General features: G+C 43.4%; 1 long non-coding RNA gene across 3 annotated transcripts in view; it reads right to left on the bottom strand.

The window, feature by feature from the left end:
• LOC146805748 (uncharacterized) overlaps window positions 1-21,209 on the bottom strand; it is a 912,995-nt gene that overhangs the window by 843,590 nt on the left and 48,196 nt on the right. The window lies entirely within an intron of this gene.

The raw sequence follows: 21,209 nt of genomic DNA, 5'->3' as shown, positions 1-21,209 counted from the left end.
ATTTTCACATGTAGTGTATTTGTCTCAATTGCATTACTCATTTTGAGTTTTATTATTTATGATTGGTGAAATGTTGAAGGATATATTCCAACTTAGCTATAAGAATGTATTCAATAATGGGTAATACTCAAATTGATATGTTTAGATGTCTAGATAGATAGATAGATAGATAGATAGATAGATAGATAGATAGATAGATAGGTTGGTCATGTCTACAATTTGTACATTAAAATGAGGGCACAAAAGTAGAGTCAATAAATTTGTAACCAATATTTTAATTAGTCATCCAGGGCATATCCACTATATTTTTCAATCCTTACAAATTATTGGTAAAACAGGGCATCCTCTCCTCTCTTGCTTGTGTATTGACACTAATTGTCCTGGGAGAGGATGAACAATTACCAGTCAGAAGCAACAGGCATTTGTTCCTGATTTGCAGAAGTCGAATTCCTCAAACCTTTCACTGACGTTGTGTTAGCATACCACGCTACCACAACTTTTTTCACAATGTAACTCTATGGTATATCAAATGCCTACCTCATTTGCGTTGGTGTGCAAACATACATATTTTAGGATTTGTCTCACATATTCCGGGCTATCGGTTTGTGTAACCTGTGCATCAATATCTTTCTACTAGCTGAAGACATAAACATATTTCTTTAACGTTTCTTTTAAAGAAATTCTGAATATTGCTGATTGCCAAATATAGAAATATTCTCCTGAATGGTAACTGTCTGGATATATCACATATGTGAAGGTCAGAATTGGGTCTGTAGTCTGTACTAGTTGTATTGCCTTATGAGGGTTCCATTTCTATCCTTCTTTCTTTTGAGTGTGAGTGTGGTGCAGTCAGGCATGTGTAAGGTTTCAGTGGGATTAGGTTCCCCCAGATACTAAATCAGACACAGTGCAGGTGGCTGTTTTCAAAGGGGAGTGTTAGGAGACAATAGGGAAATGTATCAAAACCATGTATTCGCACACATTTAAATACCCCAAGACATCTGCCATTGGGAGCATACCTCCATTTCTGTAATTGTCCAGGCCACGGTCAATCCATATATGTGTCCTCCTAGGCTTCATGAGTGTGGACATGCCTGACATGTATAAGCACACATATGTGTTCCCGGGCCCTGGTCTCCATCTGTAACATTTGTCCAAACCCTACTGTTTGGAACCTGGCCTTCCTTTTCTTTGTGCAATAACAGTTTCTCTACAAGGAAGATTGTAATCCATATATGCTCCAATTACATATACCATAAGGTATCCATCAGAGGATGGCACATTTCTTTCACCCTGATTTAATGGCTAGGAGACTGAGGAAAACAATGCGCGTTTTTCAGAATCTTTACAAATTTCTCATTATATGATATTTCCATTCATATTTCCATTCAGCCTCCCTCGAACAGGATCTTGGCTGTACGAAAGTCAACCAACACACATGTTCAATTGGTTATCCTGAGTTTTTGGATAAAGAATGTCGATAGTGACATCCAAGATTTCTGAACTCTAATGGCCATAATCCTTGCGGACATGGTAAAGCTCAACCCATCTGGTTCTTTGGAGAACAATCTTGTGGTTACTTTGGAAACTCTATAACTTCTAATTGTCTACTTCGGCAAACCCGAAAAAAAATCTATCAGCAAATGAAGTGAATTATTGATACTGATTTGCAGGCCTCTTGAAATACAGTTTCTGTGTTCTGTATGGAACTCCCAGGAGCCTGAGCTTTGTATCAGGCCTTCCTTAATTGTTAAACGTTTGCTGCACATGTGAAGCCTAAATACTTCTACTAGGTTGCCAGAGTATGAGGATATTTGACACGCCTAGATGTATGAAAGCTTCCTGTCCCTGGCCTGCTCCTGATCATTGTCCATTGCAGCAATTATTCATATGGCTAATATGAGGGATTTAGCCATACCTCACTGTAAAGTAAGCTAAAACACAACATTCTTTCGAATTCTGCCAATCCTAATGACGATAGTGGTGGTTGGCTGACGTTAGTTCTTCTGATTCACTTGTTAGAACATTTTGGGAAGTTGTATTTCATGAAATTTCATGAACTTTCATGAAAGAAGGAAACACAAAATTCCTCAAACACGTTTAGCCAGTCAATAAGGAGCCATATGACCATTTTAGAAAAAGAAAGATGGCTTGTGTACCTCACGGTTGTGATTCACACATAGTATTACTAAGAGAAATGACGGGAGCTATGGAATTTGGTAGTCCAATATGGACACATAATATGATTAGGCAACTCCGGCTGAGGGTCGGAAATAATAGTTGTTGATATAACCTTTGACTAATGCAGTCTTTTTTTGATAAATGGATTATTTCTTACTTTGGTATTTTTTCATATCTAAATGCAGCTGCCCCACAAATATGTAAAAAAGTTTGGAACTCTTGAAAGCTGGACCTTTAGAACCCAAAGAGAATTCTGAATGCAGGAAGGGGACACCTGGCAATTTCACAGACAATCTTGTATATATATGTGAAAGAACAGAGAAGCATATTCTGATCTTTTGATTTCAGAAATAGGTATGGGCTCTGGGCTGTGCCCCACTGGCAGAGGACCACCTCATATGAGTGTTTCTGATGGTTCCAGCTATTACTAAGTTGATTCACTTGTCTCTGGGGAACTGATTACTCCCTGGTGATTGGAGGATAGTTGTTGTTAATCCCTCCCTTAGAAAGAGTAATCTTGATGGATATATCATAGAAAACTACAGATGAATCACACGTATGCCTTTTTTAACTCAATTATTGAAAGGCTTAAAGACAAGCAATTGACAGCATGTATGCAAGAGATGAAGTGGATGGATGATTGTCAGCTGGGTTTTTGCCTTGGAATAGGCACAGAAGCAGTGATGGTGTTCACTTTAGGCGAGATCTATCTGATTGTAGATGAAAGTGAAGGAGGCGCACTTATCTTACTAGATTTGTTTGCTGCATTTGTCACTGTGGCCCACTACATCTTAATTGAGCATCTAGCCAATTTAGGATTGGAGTGTACTATCCTCTCACTCACAAACTGTCTACCCTTCCCTAATTTTGTTTCGTTCTGCAGTAGATTTACTGTGGTGTTCCACAGCGCTAATTTCTTTTGACAGCTTTTGTCAACATATTTATTCAACCTATTATGCTACTTATCATTTGTTTGTCTGCACAGTCATTTCTTATGACGATGATACAGAACTGATTGCCAAGTTAGATCAGCAAGTTCCAAGATTATCTGAAAGTCTAACTTCCTGTCTAATTACAGTTCAGTCTTGGATATCCCCAATTTCCTGCTATTGAATGTTAACAAAACAGTGATTTAATTAGTAGGAAATCACCCATATAGATGTATTACTCTGTTTGATTCAGTTCCTTAAAACAGTCTTCTGTACCACCATCAAAAGCTAAGTCTCTTGATGTTCATCTGGATACCAAACTTGCTGTGGACTCTCAGATAAATGCTCTTTCATCCTCCTGTTTTTTCAGCTCTCGGTGTTAAGAAAGGTGCTCTCTTATTTGCCTAAACCTGTGTCTTCTCGAAAATTGATTAGTGTAATCATCTCTATTTGGGACCTTCCTGAGAACTCTTTAAATGGTAAATAAAGAGCTCACAATTTTGCTCTGAGATTTGTAAAGGGACTAAAGAAATTGGATCATGTTTTTCAAGACAGCATTGATTTACACTGGCCTCTTGTATAAAAGGCATTCCATTTAAAACCCTATACTGGATATGTTGAACTTTTTTTTTTTAACAACAGATTTTATTTGTCATTTGTACATTAGACGCAGGGCTCTGTAACCCAGAGACTACTGCCGCATAGAAACATACAGTACCACATCGCAAAGGACATTTTACATTGCAAAGGAACATAACTCCCAGAAAAAAAACAAAGCCAAGCCAACATAGATTTTAAGCTAAACTGTAATTTCGGATCCCCACCCCCCCACCCACTCCCCCCCACGAGTTGCGCTCGATTCCCTAGCAAACCACCGACCAACCAACACCCAGATGCCACAAAAAGAGAACAAAGATGACAAACTATCTGCCCCAGCAGGGGCCTACCGCACCCGAAACCACCTAGCCCACCCGTGGCTGCCGTCCCCAGACGGTACACACTCCAGTATAGTATGGCTACCCCAAACCCACAGGGAGATCATCTGCCACCACAGGGGGCTCCAACCACAGGCCCCGGTAGTCCGCCCACCTCTTCCAGATCTTATAATGCTTTCGCGGACAGCCCCGGGCCACAAAAATGGGAAGTTCCAGCCCCATACAAAAGTCAAGCCCATTCTTCCAGGCGGCCACCGAGGGGGCCCGCTCAGCTTTCCACATCCTGGCGATGTCCCGTTTCGCCAACGTAAAACCCAGTAGCATGAGGTGCCGCTTATAGATATTACCCCTGATGCCATCCATGACATGCAACAATGCAAGCTGTGGCGTGCGCTGGAGCAGCCACCCCAGAACCTCGAACAAACAAGAAAAAAAAAACCTCCAGAAGCGATCCAGCAACGAGCAGTGCCAAACCGTATGAAGGAATGTACCCTCCGCCCGCCAAATCAGAGGCATTCCGAGGAGGCTATCAGACGCGCACGATACAGGCACGCCCGAGTATAGTACACCCGGTGCAGGTATTTGAATTGGACCAGGCGGAGGCGCATTGCTATGGCCGCGCCCCGTGGGGCGGCAAGAGCCTCCCTCCAATCCTCCTCCTCCAGCGAGCCTACATCCTCCTCCCATGCCTTCCGCAATCTATCCAAGGTGAGCGTGCTATGGATAACCAGGGACTGGTAGATCCGCGAGATTTTCTTAGCCGTAAGATCCCCCATAAAGACTGTCGCCTCCAGTGGACTGAACTCAGGGATGTCCTCCAGGCCCTCCAGGCTAGGGGCTAGTGCATGGCGGAACTGGAGGTAGCGAAAGAACTGTGTCCGGGGCATACCAAACTCCTCCCGCAGGTCCTGGAACGACTTGAGGGAGCCACCCCTCATCACATCCCCCAGAGTAGATATACCGATATCATCCCAGCCGCCGAACCCCTGTAACGCCGCCAACTCCGGTAATCATCCATTGTGCCAAAGGGGAGTCTCCCCCGTCAACCTATTCCACCACCCCATGGATATGTTGAATTTTTGATGGCTTAGAAAAATCACTATGCAATTTCAGACATGTCATTCAATCAGAATTTTTTTTAAATTCACGGCACCTTTGTGCAGTCCCTCATATAAAGAAGTGCCTAATAGGTGGCCTGTTTCTGGCCTTAGGTCCTCTGTTCTGGAACAAGATTCCATCGGAGATTGGAGCAAATCATTTATTCAGGTGCTTCAGAACTGCCCAGGAGAATTTTATTCTTTTTAACTACCTCACAGTTTCTGATCCTTGATGACAGCCTTTACTGCTTTTAGGACCAAGATATCACTTTGATGTGAATGTTTGAGCTTAAAAGTATTCATGTATTCATATAAAGATCCCAACTGGTTTTGTGTGTGCAAGTTTATGAATACACTCCTTCACACTTTAAGAAAGCTTTCACAATGCAGGAATCACCAACTCCAACCTTAATATGTGTCGTCTTCACTGCAGATATATTCCCTCAAATTGCTGGAATAGCAAACAAGGAGGCAGCGAAGGATATCCAAGATCAAAAATTAACAGACACACCTTTGCATTCAGCTGCTCCATTTTCACGTCATGACGTTTTTATCATGAATGTCCCTTATTTTGAGGCCACTTTTTTCTATTCAAACTAAGTTGAACATGACTTAAAAATCCATGTAAACATTACCTAACTTCTTAACTCCTTAACAATAAAGGTGGAATACTTCAGAAACATCTGAAAAGTTGTTTGTTCATATTTCTTGCATGGGGAAATTTCTCTGACTTGGTCTTCCTTTAGCTTCGTTTCAATTCCTGTTGTAGAGGGAGGGAATAGCACAGGCTTGTAAATGGGCCGAGAAGGTAATTAGTGTGGGGTCTTGCTTTGATCTATCACAGCCAAACAAGGCTGCTGTAAATTAAAAGGCAAAAATATAGAAATTAGGTCATGGCCTACAGAATATTTTGTGATTGCTCAAAAAGGCATATCAGCACTTAAGAAGAATCCCAGGTGATACTTTATGGATTGAAATCAAATATCTAGTATTTTTGGAAAAGATGGTATGCAGCTCACCCGGCACACTACTTTCTATATCCAGTTAAGTAATGAAGGGCTCATCCAGTGCTTAATTTGAGATGGTGGAGGGCACCAACACTAATTTGTGGGGACTGAAACATTTGTTTGCATTAGACATTGCCCAAACAAAAAGGACATAAAAACACACAAATGTGAAAAGACGGAGGAATAGAAAGATGGAAATACCATCACAAAGGGAGAAAGTAGGGACCTGCAGCAGCGAGATAAAGGGGAAATGGAGTGTCTGGCAGTGGATTAAGGAGGACGGGGTTGACTCAAGACTACACAGCCTTGGTATTTGGCGTACTGACAACCAAAATTGTAATATAAATGTATTTGTTGTATTTGTAAATTAATTTTTATTATATGTTTGTATTAGCAAGAGTCAAGTAGTGACAAAAAGAGAAATATGGATTATACTATATGCAAGATTTGTTGGGGTTGTTTTTTTAACTCTATTTTTCACATATTGCTGTTTTTCAGGTTGTATGGGAGACACTCATTTAAAACGTTAAGCCTGAAGAAGGTGGTGAATCATATTGTGCCACCGAAACGTATTGCTTTGTGTTCATTGAGCACCCAAGCATCTCCAGGGGTCACTAAGAAAGAGGATAACATGAAAATATGTTGACCCTTGTTTAACACAGTTGGAAGACTTGGTGACGCAATTGCTCAGTCTGGGTTTTATGTCTCCAGTAATTGTCACAGTCTCTTAGATTGTGGGGCTTTTAAAACAATTTGTACTTTTGATCACTTGATGTACATTGATGATGTGTATGTTTTTTATGAATCTGTTTTTATCCATATATTGTGTATTATAAGAGAACTGCAAACAACAAAATAAAAAACTTTTTTTATATTATCCTTTTGGTTTTGCATGAATGCTGATGATTTGAACGGTGCATGTATGATAACTGAGAATACCTGTATGTTTTGAACAAAAGGAGCCCAATGGGATCTTGCTGACAGAAGTGTCTAATTGTGGTCTCCTGTCCCTTTGGTGAGTGGAACCCCTCTCTCTCTATTTTGAAAATATCTATTTCTAGCCTGGGTAATACATAGTAATGTCCATTCATATAGAACCCTCCTGGCCCACACTAATACAATAACACTCAGTGATCGGGAAGCCAATTGTAGTTCATACAGGCTGCATAATGATTCCCTTACACTTTTATACTCACATAAAACAAAACTATTACTGGTCATGTCCATCACCCAGTACTATACTGGACTACATCAATAAAGACCCATCAACAACAGAAAAGGCATGGAATAACTGAAGATATCTGTCACATTCCACTGGCCAAGGAAGGAGTTTAATTTAGCTCACCACTGCAGGTCTCAAAAAGTTACATACTATGACCACTTCTTGACATCTAATAATGAAAACCAGATATGAGATGATAGTAACAAAGCACATCCCAGCAGATCTTTCCTCAATTTCCCCTTCCTACCTAGGCCTGCTCAGGGCGATGAACTTAAAAAAAATGATTGTAAAATGGTCAACGCAATGCAGTAATCAGCTAAGCGGAATATGGTCAAAAATAAATTTCGTAAAGGGACCTACAGTGCTGCTGAAAGCTGCCAGTTTACTGAAAATGATAAGCTGCGTGTCTATCTCTCACAACTCCTCATCCACTGGACTGCTAAGCACTTTGTCCCACGACATGATAACTGCACCTTAGTGGTTTTAAAGCAAGTCAGGGAAACACTTCTCACATAAGATCAAAACAAAGGCGACAACTTTCCAACCACACAATCTACATGTTGTTGCATGCGAGCCCATGTAGCTGAGCACTTCATCACACCACATAGGGGTAATAAGTGCAAAATAAATGCTGAAATACAACACCATATATTGTAGAAGAATTTATTGGCAATTTACATAACAATAGCCTTGGCAGAATTAAGGCTGGATTTAGGAATGGTATGAGTATTATATGATGGGTGTGCCCCCCCTAACACAGTACGTGTATGCTCTACAAGCAGTACTAAAAGCTTCCTTTACGTTTCATTGGTATAGAGCACTCAGAGTACCAAACGTCAAGAAAAATCCAGCTTTCACTTTCAATAAAGCAGCTGGAAGACTGTGAATAGTGCTGAGGCGCTACAAGAAGTATCCATCAACATATTTTTTTATAAAAATGGTTTAATAGTACTGTTTTGAAAAAAATGTTTTAACAACTGTTTGCGTTGTACTTCGATTTGATGGCTATCACCTGGGATTTTGACCACAAAAAAGGGAAAATTAAATTTTACCACAGGGCCTATTTGCAGGTGGACATGATCATGTACATGATACACATTCAGACAAGAACATCTCAAAGCTGGGTAAAATGAAAGTTCATGGAAGAAACTACAAGAAGACATGATTTGTGAACTTTGGAAATTTATTCAGAATATGGCACGATTATTTTGTCTCTCCAGCCCCTTCAACGGATAAGGAGAAACCTGCAATCCCGGTTTTTAAAATCAGACCGTGGGACATCCTCGGATGCTACAAATATTATAGTGTTACTGTTAACCTATCTTCCAGTTTTAATCATTTTCAAAGTAAATAAAAAAGAATGGGAGGCAAGTTTAACCCCCTCCCACGTGGCCCATTGACAAACACGTTCCCTCCTTCAACCCCAGCCCTATTAGCGCTTAACAAATTTAATTTCCACTGCCCAACTTGCTAATGTCTCAAAAAAAGAATGGCTGTCTGAATTAATTAATTCATTAATAAGCCAGTAGTGGGTTCTTTTTTTTTGCTAGGTGGCCATAGAATGAACAGACCTCACGGAGATCTCAAAGTTACATATTGGCTTTGATCATCACATCAAAGCCATTAGTGACTTGGAACTTTGTCATCCCAGTGGCCTGCTGGGCAAAGCGATCTCCTTTCTGATTGCTGGCATGTGATTTACATAATCAAAATGCCATATTACATAAAATTAGCTCTACAAGTGCTAATTTAAAGCAATGTTGTCTGGCACTGTTTTGGGGTAAATTCTGTCGTAAATCATTAAAGGGGTGGAGCTGCGCTATTGTACCACCTTAGAGAGTGGTAAATGATGTTCGTCACAGGAACGTTAAAGGCATGTGCTTCTTTTGGGTGGCAATGTAGCAGCATTTATTGACATAGCTACATTAAACAACAGAACATAATGCAATAACGTATAAATAGCAACATAACATTTCCATTAAAACATAAACTTGGGCAACACAACTTAAATGTCTAAACATAATGCAACACCTCATTACACACAAAGTCACCGCATTCCAATAATGCAGCACAAAAATACACCACACAAAAGAATAAATGAAAACATCACCGCAACAAAACGCGCACAACAAATGTACAAACATTTTACCACAACCAAAAACCTGATTTCATAATACGAAGGCAAAAGGTGTTTGCAGCCTACTGTGCCTTAACTACAAGGACATGAAATAGAGCCAATCAAAAATGTTTTGTGATCCGGTTCACAATATTCATACTTAATCAGAGTTGGCTCCTCTTTAAGGCCATTGTGGTATCCCCCCTTATATTTGTGGGCCTCTGCTGCCTATTTGCGGTCCTAAAACCTCCAGTATGAAATGTAAAAAAATTCGCAGTCAATTTTTTTTGTTTCCTGGCTGTGGCAGTCAGCTTTTTCCAGCCGCAACACGGGTCAGTTGGTTTAAGTTCCTGAGGAAGGTGGGAGGAGCTTAAAATAATTGACAGTCACAGAGACTCACCTTGCGCAGTTTCTCCACAGTCACTCACTCTTGAAAGTGGCAATGCACATGTCAAGTTGGATGGCAGCCTTTCTGTGGCCAGCCCCACATGCTCACTAGAGGCCTCTTTCACATGCTCAATTAGTGAGCAGAGGGGAATCACAGCTGCAGCCCCCGGGTCTCTTAATGAGCGCTAACTTCGCCTGCCCAAGCCAATCCTTGCACTGCTCTCATGCTGTGCTGATAACATCAAAGGAAGAGAGCAGTGTCTGGATTGGCTCAGAGAGAAGTGGATACCCGGCCTGAGGCCTCTGGTGCACAGGAGGCAGCACGGAGGTGGGAGATTCCGTACAAGTCGAATGAACTCTTGACCAATCACTGTATGGATTTATTATAGAGCCATGCAGTGACTGGCCCTTAGTTTCTGCCATTGGGGCGTGCTCTTTTAGTCTCTTCGTCTTCATCGAAGAGCCTCTTCATTCGCTGCGCGCATTTGCCACCGTTACTATGGCATTGCAGTTGCTGCAGTGCACAAAGGCAGTCAAGTCAGGTACAGCACGCACGGCACACGATGAGGTAGCAAACGGAAGTGGTGAAATTGGAAAGGTATTCCTTCTGACCTCATCTTGACATCTCACTCTTGAGTCTCAGTCTTGCATGTCCAGGCCTGGCCTTGAAGAAGGCAGCAGCACTTGGAGTTGGAGACCTTGACGCAGTGTGAAAAAACCAAATGAGGTAAAAAATGAAGCGCAAATACATTTAAGCTCACGTCGACCACCCTTGGAGTCAGCGTCTCTCGGCGGCTTTCCCTCCCTGCCAGCGCTGCCGGGGATCTGGTTGGCGCTCGATCTGGATTGGAGGTGGGTGAGTGAGGAGACCTGCCCCGCCACCTCTGGTGATCCGGGGAGTGCCCGACCTCAAGTACATTCTTCCCGCTTTGTTTTCTTATTGGATTATAGCTTTTTAATATGAGCATCGGTTGAAGGTTGCCTGGACCCAAAATGGCGGCGCCTCACCAACACGAGGATTTCTGTTGCCCTTAAATACTGTCTCCGCATACTTCAATAAGGCGATAGTGAATGCCCTTGGAAGGTATTAATGTAATCAGCCTCGGTGAATGGGACCCTTACTCTGGATTGAGTTCAACGGGCATAGCAAACTGATCACTGCCTGACCCTAAGATGGCGGCGGTTCGAGGACATTGTAATTGCCTTCCATTGCCTGACTATAAAATGGCGGCGATATTAAGTCAACATGACTACCCTCACCCCTGCTAGCCATTCCAAAAGTTGCAAACTGAGAGTAGCAGTCTCTTTTGGAATCGATATGCTTCCTCAAGCCCAGTTTGGTTGCCGAAGCCATGAACTGACTCCTGAGCCTTATAATTTGGATTCCCTGGTGCCTCTGCTGTGCTGCCCCTGAACAGGACCCCGGTACCCCCTGTGGTCAGGCAAGCTCCAACGTCTACTGGCCCCTGCCAGCCTTGTCATCTCTCAGGACCGAGGCGCAGTGGCTGGCCTAGCCTCTCAGTCTCTACTGCAGCCCTACCCTTGCAGACAGCCTCTTCCGATCATTGCTAGCACGCTTGCGCCTTCGTCCCAACGATCAGACAGCTGCTCAACTACTTAACTGACCTTTGTCGTTCCTATAGTACCCCACTCTTGCCACCATGGCAGGGCCCAGCCTAATTGCTACTGGGGAAATCCCTTTTACTCTGGTTTACCCTCACAACCTCTCCAAAACCGCTGCAAAAACCTTCAAGCACTCCACCCTGAAGAGCCACCCTGAGACATTGATTTCTGACCTACGTTACAGCGCGGACAATGGCTCAGTCATTAATGACCTAATCTTCTACACCAGAAGAACCCCCTCTTGGCGCAAAACCTTCGAGCACCTCCTATGTATGTGCCACCAGGAACATTCCACATGGCACTAAGCTTACAATAGCACCCTCCGCAAACCCTGCGAGCTGACCTCACAATCACCCTCTACAAAAGCGGCATAGTCTTGATCCAAGCCTTAACAAAAAACCTTAACAAACCTAGCCACCCACAAACCACGCCTCTAAGGGTTTCCAACACAGATCATCCTACCCCCTCTTGCACGGCTCCTGGCCGTACCAGGAGAATCGTCCCTACACCCTTGTTCTCCACCTCGCTAGCTCCCCACTCTAATTGTGAGGCCGGAACACCCCCAAACACCTTTGATGCAGGTCGAGCCTGCCCGTTCAGCCCACAAACCACCCCTCTAAGAGTCTATACCACTGATCTTCGCAAACCTCCCTAGCGCATCTCCCAGCTTTGCCAATAGATTAAACTCTAGACCTTTGGCCTCCTCCCAGCTAGCTCCCCTTGCTGACCGTGAGACCAGTTTGCATCCGAAAACCTACGATACAGGTCAAGCTACCCCTTCTACCCGGTCTCCTATGCATGCCGATAGTATTGCTCCACAACTACTGCCCCCTGCCGTCTAACGCCTGCCTCTTACAGGGATACCGATAGTAAAGCACCAGAACAACTGCCCGCTGCCCTCTAAAGCCTCCCTCTTATAGGGATATCGAAACTCTGCACTCCAGAGCAGCCAAATTAACTCAGAGCATCCACATCTCCATACTGGATCTAATGAACCTCCTTCACCTCGCTGAACTCTCCTTCGCCAACCTCAAAACCCAGCGGAATTCCACCCCACCATATCACAGAGGTCTCTAAGCACCCACTACCACTACCGCTTGCTGAACTCTCCTTCGCCAACCTCAAAACCCAGCGGAACTGCACCCCCCCCATATCACAGATATCCCCAAGCACCCACTACCGCTTGCCTCGAGACACCTTCACCCTCGCAAGCAACCATGCCACCTCTCAGAGGAGAAAACTCTAGCTCTCGTCCTCTCCTACAACTCTATACCTGCCACCCCTAGTCTGCTAGACCTCACTGAAGAGGAAATCCTTGCCATCCTCCGCGACTACAACTCTGCCCCAATTACCCTTTGCCCTCTAGACGTGAGTGCCGAATGTGCCATCTGCACGGTTACTATCAACCCTAACAGATCGGCTACCCTCCGCAACAGAACTGTGGTCAAAAGCAACCTAGCGACTGTACACCTATCCACCCCCACTCCAGACACTCCCTCCGATTCTTCTCTGTCTGGCCTCTTAATCAATTGCCCTTGCAGATGACCTCTTCCGATCATTGCTGGCACGCTTGGGCCTTCGCCCCAATGAACAGACAGCTGCTCAACTACTTAACTGACCTTTGTCGTTCCTATAGTACCCCACTCTTGCCACCATGGCAGAGCTCAGCCTAATTGCTACCGGGGAAATCCCTTGTACTCTGGTTTACCCTCCCAACCTCTCCAAAACCACTGCAAAAACCTTCAAGCACTCCACCCTGAAGAGCCACCCTGAGACATTGATTTCTGACCTACGTTACAGCGCGGACAATGGCACAGTCATTAATGACCTAATCTTCTACACCAGAAGAACCCTCTCTTGGCGCAAAACCTTCGAGCACCTCCTCAATGTACGTGCAACCAGGAACATTCCACATGGCACTAAGCTTACAATAGCACCCTCTGCAACCCTGCAAGCTGACCTCACAATCACCCTCTACAAAAGCGGCATAGTCTTGATCCAAGCCTCATCAAAAAATCTTAACACATTTGCGAGCCTTTTTACCCTCCTCAGAAACCAAGTGCGCAACACTAGCAGGGTAACTAACACTTGCCCTGACAACCCTCTGACCAGCCTGTCTAGCGGCCCTAGCCACCCACAAACCACCCCTCTAAGGGTTTCCAACACGGATCATCCTACCCCCTCTTGCACGGCTCCCGGCCGTACCAGAAGAATCGTCCCTACACCCTTGATCTCTTCCTCGCTAGCTCCCCACTCTAATTGTGAGGCCGGTACACCTCCAAACACCTTTGATGCAGGTCGAGCCTGCCCGTTCAGCCCACAAACCACCCCTCTAAGAGTCTATACCACTGATCTTCCCAACCTCGCTAGCACATCTTGCAGCTTTGCCAATAGATTTGTCTCTAGACCTTTGGCCTCCTCCCCGCTAGCTCCCCTCGCTGACCGTGCTGCCGAAAACCTACGATACAGGTCAAGCTACCCCTTGTACCCGGTCTCCTATGCATGCAGATAGTTTTGCTCCAGAACTACTGCCCCCCTGCCCTCTAACGCCTCCCTCTTACAGGGATACCGATAGTACTGCACCAGAACAACTGCCCACCTGCCCTCTAACGCCTCCCTCTTATAGGGATATCGAAACCCTGCACTTCAGAGCAGCCAAATTAACTCAGAGCATACACATCTCCATACTGGATCTAATGAACCTCCTTCACCTCGCTGAACTCTCCTTCTCCAACCTCAAAACCCAGCGGAACTCCACCCCCCATATCACAGAGATCCCCAAGCATCCACTACCACTAGCCTTGAGACACCTTCACCCTCGCAAGCAACCATGCCACCTCTCACAGGAGGAATCACTAGCTCCCGTCCTCTCCTACAACTCTATACCTGCCACCCCAAGTCCGCTAGACCTCCCTGAAGAGGAAATCCTTGCCATCCTCCGCGACTACAACTCTGCCCCAATTACCTTTTGCCCTCTAGACGTGAGTGCCGAACATGCCATCTGCATGGTCACTATCAACCCTAACAGATCGGCTACCTTCCGCAACAGAAGTATGGTCAAAAGCAACCTAGCGCCTGTACACCTATCCACCCCCACTCCTGACACTCCCTCCGATTCCTCTCTGTCTGGCCTCTTAATCAATTGACGATCAGCGTTTAAACACGCCACCGATATTGCTGAACTCATCCTGAACAAAAACTGTCTTAACGATTCTTCATCTCCATGCCTGGACCTCTTAGTCCGCCCAACTACAACATTGCCAGGCTGGACAGGCAATCTACCAAGAAAGGAGGCATCGCCTGCATCTACCATTCTAACCTCAGTGTCACGGAACTTCTGGTGGATACCTGTGACTCTTGCGAATACCTCGCACTCTCCATTTGCAGCAACTCCACCCTACTGTGCAACCTACACATAATTTATCACCCCCCAGGCATGAACGACTCCTTCACGGACCACCTCATGGAACTCATCACAGCTAAGATTTCCTCCATCGATAAAGATATTTTCCTGGGTGATTTCAACCTGCACTGGAATGACCCCAAGGACCCCCATGTCAACGCCATCAAAAACCTGACCGATCAAGCCCTGACCCAAGCCTGTTCACTCCCAACACACTCAAAAGGAGCCACCCTTGACTGGTTCATCTCTAAGGAACCAACAGTCAAGCTTATCTCTATAGACCCTTGTGACTGGTCTGACCACCTCGCCATTGCATTCCTACTACCGGGGACCCACAAGACAAGGGCACCACAACCAGTGTTGCCTAAATGCTGGGTTAGAGACACTAAGAACCTGGACCACAATGAACTGGAGGCTCGCTGCAAATCTGACCTACCCCCCTCGCATATCACAACGGTCAGTGACCTCAATAATCACTACTCTACAACTATTTCGAACATTATGGATGACCTAGCCCCACTAAAGCTAAAAAGAACCCAAATCAAAGACAGGAACCCCTGGTTCACTGGATCCCTCAATAATGAGAGGAGATCCCTCCGGCAATCCAAAAGAATCTGGAGACAGCACCCCTCTGCCGCACATCTAAAACTTCTCCGTCAGGCCAGAAATGTCTACAATAGGAACATCCTCAACTCTAAAAAATAATTTTTCAGATCTGAACTTGAGAACGCCAAGAATAGACCCCGCAAGCTCTTCCAACTGGTCAAACACCAATCCAAAAAACTAGCCAAAACTTTGAAAGAAATCCCCAAGTCTTTAATATCATCGGAGGAATTCTTCTCCTATTTCGCTGACAAAGTCACAACCTTAGGAAACGAACTGAGTGCTGCCACATACTCTCTATCCCTTCCTGACCTGCCTCCTCCTCCTGCGATGCCCCACAGATTTCACCTAAAAATCAAGCACTCTGGTCCGTCTTCAAACTCTATGACGAAGACTCTGTCTCTAAAATCCTATCGTCCATAAACCTGAATAACCATTACAACGACCCGCTCCCCTCCAACTGCCTAGCGGCCGTAGCCCAGTCCATTATTCTTAGCTGGACTGCAATAATCAACGCCTCTCTCCGGCAGGGATCCATTGCTGACTCTCTGAAAGTTGCCCAAGTCCTCCCCATTTTGAAAAAGCCATCGCTGGATCCAGCCTTCCCCGACAACTTCAGACCTATTTCCAACATCCCCCTCTTAGCTAAGGTGTTGGAGAAGTGTGTACAACAGCAACTCAGCAAACACATCAACTTCCACCTTCTCGATGACTTCCAATCTGGATTCAGACCTGGGCACAGTACTGAAACGACCATGCTCCACATCGTTGACGATGCCCTCCAAGCCCTTGACCAAGGGAAAACTTGCCTTCTAATCCTCCTAGATCTATCCTCGGCCTTCGATGCAGTCAACCACGAAAAACTTCTTGAACGCCTCAAACTCAGGATGGGTTTGGATGGCTCTGTTCTAGAATGGTTTAGATCCTTCCTCCAAAACGGATCGCAGCGATTCCTAATCAATGGCAACCTATCTGCTCCCTCTCCGGTCACGATCGGAGACCCTCAAGGATCAACCCTTTCCCCTACCCTCTTCAACCTTTACCTTGAACCACTTGCCGAAGTACTTCGCACAGCGAATATCTCCTACCATGTGTATGCTGACGACACTCAGCTCTACATCAAAACCTCATCTCTTGAGGAGATTCTCTCCCTGAATGAGGCCCTGAAATCAACCGTCCATTGGCTCACCTCCAATCAACTCAAACTCAACGCAAAGAAAACAGAATTTCTCCTAATCTCCCCTCCAAAAACCAATCCTGAGATGCAGATATGGATCAAGGCTATCACAGCCTTAGATTGCCCACCGACCATCGTGGACTCAGCAAAATCGCTGGGAATAAATCTGGACAGCAATTTGAACATGCGGGACCACATCAAATCGATGGCCAAATCAGCCAGGTTCCACTTGAGCTACCTTAGGAAACTGAAACCCTTCCTCGATGCTGTCGATCTAAAAAGTGCAGTCCAAGCGCTAGTAATCTCCAGTCTGGAGTATGGCTGTTCCACTCTTTCGGTTTACCCAAAATCTCCCTGGCACCTTTAGAAGCCTGCCTCAACGCTGCCGCCAGACTTCTTACAAGCTCAAGAAAATTCGACCATATCTCTCCACACTTGAAAGCTTTGAATTGGCTTTCCCTTGAGGCCAAAATATAATTTAAACTGGCCTGCATCACACACAAGGCTTTATACGCAAACTCCCCTTCTTATCTTGCACAGAAACTTGTGGTATCTGGCAGAATCAGAAACTCCCGGTCTGCCAAAGACCTCTTACTCCAACCTGCACGTTTCCAAAAAAAACCTTTCAATCAGGCTTTCTCTGGGGCTGCTCCAAGAATATGGAACTCTCTCCTGCCCGCCATCAGAAGAATCCCTTCTCTGGCACGTTTCAAAAAGGAGGCCAAAACTTTCCTTATGGGTAAATTCCTCTCCGAAATGTTGCCTCCTACCAACACAGAGACCCTGATCAACTACTGACTAGCGCCTCCCATCTGAGTATCGAGCTACCTCACCAAGAATCCTGGGGCCTTATCTTGAGTAATCATAAATGTAATCTGTACATATGTGTCCTCTATCCCTTATGTATCCATCACCCCGCGCCCTCTTTATCTTTTGTACTTTGTGATTCCATGCCTACTGTACACTTCTATGATCCCTGTAAAGTGCTCTGATACCCTAACGGGTCAAGTTTGCGCTCTATAAAACACAAAAATAAATAAATAAATAAACAGTGAGTCTGAGTGTGAGTTGACAGATTGATTACTAGTTGAGTGTTTTACTGTTTTTGATTGTGGTCACTCACTGGCTGTAGAGCAGTTGGTAGTCACTGGATGGATTTATTATAAACCCATGCAGAGTTTCTGCAAGTTTTTGCTGACGGAAGACTGCTGTTGAGGTGTACTCTTCATCGAAGTTAGACTCTTCGTGTTTAGTCTCTTCATCAAAGAGAGAGTCTTCGTGCGCATTTTCCACCATCTTTCACCACAACTACAGCATTGCAGTAGCTTGCAGTGCAGTCAGACGAGGAAGCTTTATGAAGGTTGGGCTTGCTCGCTACGCTGACTTGCCAGAGGGCACTCACTCCCCCTTTTACGCCCCATCACTTTCAAATGTCACCAGCCACCACTGCACTTAAGTATATGCTGACAACAACGTTTAAGTGTTGTTACCTTTACAAAATACTTCCAAAATGCCAAAGGCACAAGGGTAAATAATTTGAAATTTTGAGAAGACATCATGACCTTCCTATACTTCATTTAAAATCGGTTTTAAAAATTTCAGACATAATAATTAATCATACCTTGAAGAATGTTTAGAAATACAAATATTGAATACATTAATAATATCGATACTTTGATCTTCCATTTTATATAGTAATGTAATTTACTTTGTTTACAAATATGCTTCATAGAAAAGCATTCTGTTGCATGTAGATGACTCGTTTCACAAAGTCCTAATGTAAAAATTTTTTTAAATCTACTGCCGTCTGAATGAGTAAATTAAGCAGAAAGCACATTTTCACATTTAGCTTCTCTTCTTTATATCTTCCCTCCTCTTTCCCTCATCAAACCCTGAACTTATGATAACTGAGATTTCTCCATACTGGCGCATATTAATTTGTTTGTCATAAGAGCACTTTATTATTTAAAAATTCACTTGTCCTGGTTCAGGATGTCGAATTGCCTTTTTCTGTGACCTGAGTAGCCACATTAAGGTGACAACAACTTACAATTAAGCGCCCTATTGACTTATACGTATTCTCGGAGTGGTATAGCAAGCCTGTTTGGCTCATTTAACCTATGGATGGCACAATCCATAGGTTACCAGTGCTGCACAGCCCTTTGAGGTCTAAGCAAGAAATTTACACAATTCCCATACAGTGCATACAAACCCCTTTTTCCCTTTAGAATGCCATGCAGGCCTACTACAATGACAGAAACAAAGATGGACATTATACCCTATAATGCGTCATATATAGGTACCGATCACTGTGGAGCCACTGTTCTAAAATTATGTTTGTTGACATTGACTAAGGGCCTTATTTAGAGTTAGGCAGATGAGATATTCTGTCACAAACATAGCAAATATCCCGTCCGCCACATTATAAGGGTACCATAACCTATGTCACTTGTAGTACGACAGACAGGATACCCTCCACGTTTTGGCAAAGCATGCCATCCGCCAAACTCTAAATAAAGTCCTAGGTGTTGTGCGAAAATTACACAACTGATTAATCCAAGGGATGAAAAGCCAAAGTATACCACTAAGGCCATCAGAAGAGCAGCAGATATACTTTTATAGTTTAAATTGTTTATGGATAACAATTAATGTTGCAAGGGACATTTTATTTAAAACGTATTTTATTGAGTTTCTCTCAAATTCTACATCAAGCATACACCTTATTGATATAGTAAATATATGATTCATGGAGTTGGTTTTAAGCAGTTTGTATGGTTGCCACACGGACATAAGTAAACAATATACTACACTGTGATTGCCCATTTGGGGTGTTGCTGAAACACCAATAGTTTTTTTTAACTTACTGTTATGAACTTGTCCATTTTAATTGAGGTCTTGTTCTAAACGAGAATTAGCTTTTTCCCAATTCCTGTTTTTTATATTGAATGTTATTCATGTTATGTGTTACATGCTTTTTATGGCATTTTGCCGAAATAAAGATGCAATGACTGACTGATTAACTTACGCACATTAGCATGGTAGATTGTGCAAATAGTGAAGCATATCATCCTCAGAGTCTTTCGAATGAGTGCCGACGCTGCATTTACAAACCTACAACATGTATTTTGACAGTTTAAAAAAATAATAATTCCAGTCCCTTGCATTCCATAACAATGTAGGTTCTAAATTTAGCATGAACTCTTTTACGGTTTCTCCACATGTTACCAGGGCAGTGTACTTCTGTTTTCTCTTGGATTCAGTATGCATAAGGGGTACCTCCACTGTTGCCCTCTTTTTCCATCTGAAGTCCATATGGGTAGTAAAGTTGCTTGTGCAGATTGTACTACTGAATATCAAAGATATGAATATGTTGGTACAAGAATATCGGGACAAAATATTATAAGATAAGTACATATATAGGAAGTATAGATTTACTGTTCCTAACTACACATCTATATACCTTGAAAAGATATATATTGTCAAGGTGCATATAAGTGGAGCTAGTTATGGAAAAGGTATGCTTTACTTATCTTCCAATATTTTTCGTTCCTGCATATTCTTATACCTTGATATTCCCTCTTCAATATTCAAAGCTCCCACATCTTGTGCAGTCGTCAAACCCACGACTATTCTTCTCTCAGTTAATGTCTTTGCCTAGTTTGTGAATCTAACCTCATATTTCCCAGTCCCTGAATTCTGAAATCGCCACAAAAAAACACACATCTGCTATAGTTGTCAATCGGCTAGTCGTGGTCAAATTGACTTGATTTGCAAATAATGTTGCAAATTACATAAATGCAGTTTTTGTATAATATCCCATCACAGTTAATTCTCCTAAAATTAGAACAGTGTTGGTGATTTTAATGAACACTAGTGTATTGTGTTCAAATTTATTTCTACGGTGCCCAGAACAAAATCGTGTATTAGGCGACTTTCATCAGTGCAGGCAAATTCCTCATTTTCACCTGTTATTTATATTTCTTGAGTTATTCGCATTCTGTCCATCATAAAGAAATGTAACTAAACAGGAACTGCATGTCAGTGAGTCTGTAGCACCTAACTTTTCAAAATGTTGTGCCGAAATAGGTGTTCTTTGAGTACTGGAATGTTATCTGGAGGAATTAAAAATGGTAGGCAGGAGAACACAAGCGCAGGTTGGTCAAATGGTCAACATTGGACAATATTAGAAGTGACCAAATCTCTCTTTTGGTGCACAAAAGGCTTTCCATTTCTGGTGTACAATTGCCTCCTCTCTGGAGAAATGTTTGCTTGAGACAAGGTTATTTGATCTGCTGGCTTTGTGAATAAAAGTCTGCTCCTAATTTTAGGCTAAACAGCCATAACAGGTTAGTGACTAAAGCAATAATTATATATCAGATCTAATATAGATATAAATGTTGGGGATGAAGCACAAAACACTTTCCATTTGTAAATGCCATTTCTGTCCACAATTCCAATATTATGATTGACAGATTCGGGCACTGCAGACCTTCCCATTCCATAGACTGTAAATATGACAGTGAAAATTT

The sequence above is a fragment of the Triturus cristatus genome, chromosome 8 (genome assembly GCF_964204655.1).
Source record: "Triturus cristatus chromosome 8, aTriCri1.1, whole genome shotgun sequence".
In the NCBI taxonomy this organism is placed as follows: domain Eukaryota; kingdom Metazoa; phylum Chordata; class Amphibia; order Caudata; family Salamandridae; genus Triturus; species Triturus cristatus.
The sequence above is the reverse complement of the archived record's forward strand: the minus strand, read 5'-3'. Positions and strand labels throughout refer to the sequence as shown.